This window comes from Cryptotermes secundus, unplaced genomic scaffold, assembly GCF_002891405.2.
Source record: "Cryptotermes secundus unplaced genomic scaffold, Csec_1.0 scaffold959, whole genome shotgun sequence".
Taxonomy (NCBI): domain Eukaryota; kingdom Metazoa; phylum Arthropoda; class Insecta; order Blattodea; family Kalotermitidae; genus Cryptotermes; species Cryptotermes secundus.
The window spans coordinates 9608-12211 of NW_019722440.1; positions in this window are offsets into that span (position 1 = coordinate 9608).

The window sequence follows — 2604 nt, forward strand, 5'->3', positions numbered from 1 at the left end:
CAGTCAATAAATTTGTGGAATGCCCGCAAAGCGTCGTTGCAGTGCATAACAGAGGATAGGTTGAGGCCCGACATGATACCCTGTCGGTTCATTTCTCGTCACAGCAAGAGGCAGTTGTGTGCAAACAGAGTAAGTATAACTACGACCTCTATTGTGAACCGCAATTAAATGCAAGTGGTGGAAATCGAAAATATGGCAGTTTGAACAAGGGGCAAACATCAAGTTCTGCCAGAAACTCGGAAAATCCCGTAGCGAAACGTTTGGCGTAGGAACAATTGGCTGTTGTTACACGACAACGCCCCTGCACATCGCTCTATTCTAGTCCAAGAGGAACTGGCAAGGCAACAGGTCGCCGATTTGCCACACCCTCCGTACTCACCCGCTCTCGCACCCTCGATTTCTTTCACTTTCACCGCTTGAAAGCAAAGCTACGTGGTCGTAGGTTTCAGTCATCCGAGGTGGTCATTGCCACAAGAGACGCCGTACGGGAATTTCCTGCCATTATGTTTCAGCAATGTTTTCGGCAGCTATATCAACGTTGGCAGACTTGCATAGTGGCCAACGGCAACAATTTTGAGGCCCGATGTGGATCTGTGTAAGTGTATGTGAATACCTTGTAACATGATGCGATAATGTAAGATTTGAGGCTTTCACGGCGGTGACTATGAAGAAAGCAGTCTTCTGGGATTTGGCACCGTGTATAAGTAGGTTAACACCACTTATACACGGTGCCAAATCCCAGAAGACTGCTTTCTTCATGATGCGATAAAACCACATTCCACGAACTTAATGACTCTACCACGTAGATCGCCTTTTGTGGTTTTTAAGTAAAGGTTCTACAGTGATACACATGTATTCTTTATTTATGTTTATCAGCACTAATACATCACTTCATTTTTCATTTATTTCTGAACTAATATTTTTGTTGTGACCTTGTAAAATTATTATACTATGGTCCAAATGGAATGACGTCCTAAGTAGCAAAAAATGTGACAATGTTTCCTTAAGAAACAGAAAGAATAACAATTTCCAATTATTGCTACCTTAGCTACTAAGTAAGCCAATTTCCATTGTTGACTTCGTTACCTTGGAAATGTGCACAGCGAAGCACATAGGTGGATCAAGACATATTGCGAGTGAAATGCATTAATAATTACAATTTCCCCAAAAATGCAGTCCGTTTTTGGAACATCGCTTACGGTTTGGAGTTATGATCACTTGCTTGTAACACATGCAGCTAAATTAATTCCACTCTTCAGTGGATGTCACAATACTATATACAAGCTGCCAGCGTATGACGTCACGCACTAATAATATGTCCGCTGGTAATAGTCGTGATGCATATATGAAAGAGAACAGGAAAAGAAAGTGGTTAGAAGGTTATTGTAATAATGTAATAAAATGAACAAAGATAAATGTCGAATGACAGTGTGAATATAAAGAAGCACATGAATATTTATCTGTTGAATTGTAACACACTATAAATTGCTGTAACTATAGCACACAAAATAAAGTATTCAATGTCTGCTTGCTAGTCGTTGCTCGGTAACTGATCTTACTTGGTTAACACATCACAGTAGAATATTGAACTAATGAACTGCCTTATAAATTCTGTTACCACTGACTGAATTCAATTCATGAATGAACTGTATTGTATAAGTTCGGGAGGAGCGACAAAAACTACTCATCTCCTTGTCCATTATAGCGGAAAAACCTGGTGATCCCAAGATTCATCGTATCCACGGAACCTTTTGTTGAAACTGTGTTGAAATGAGAATGAGCTTCAGCGATCTGTTGCCTAGCAAATGTACTTCTGCTTGTTCGTCGCTATTCCGGCTTCCAGACGGTGTTGACCGAAACGTTGTCTTGGAAATGATGGTTGGAGCATTTGATACAGAGCGCTCTGTACAAACGCTACACAGTTACCCAACATTATACACCTTACACGCATAAACATGGATAAAGTGTACGTGAGTAACTAAATGAAGAATATATATACAGAGTGTCCCAGGAGGAATGTGCCAAACTTCGGGAGGGTGTTCCTTATGTTAAAGTATGCCGATATAACCCAAAACACCTATGTCCAAAGTTGAACGGTTACGGAGATAATGGCCCGAGAAAAGTGTGGTCTTCTGGCGGGTCCACGCACTGAACCTGTCAGCTGAGACATCTTATCTATGTTTGTCCTTGAGTGTCGTGATTCACACTAGCCGTAAGCTCATGTGCTACGTACAGAGTACGTTGCGGCTGCGTCGTGAATGGTTGGTAATTAGTTGTGCGGAGTTGCTGAAATTCCTTTTGTGTTTTCACACGTGAAATATTGTGATATGCATTTTGTGTGTGGATTTTGCGGTGGCAATGCACTGTTGTATCCCGAAGTTCCTCGCTGGATGCCGGCGCTGGCGTATCGTGGATGTTACCGGCGCACAAGTCAGGTCTAAGTCTGGTGCTCCCTAGGCTGGTGTAACGTCTTTACCCGGCGCCGGTGGGAGGTGGCAGGTCCCGCCGCCGCCGCGTACTTGTCACTAAAAACTCTCACTTTGGCCACTGAGAGTCAGGGGGTCGTCTTGGTGCAGGAGCTGACGCTGAAGCCCAAGATTACAC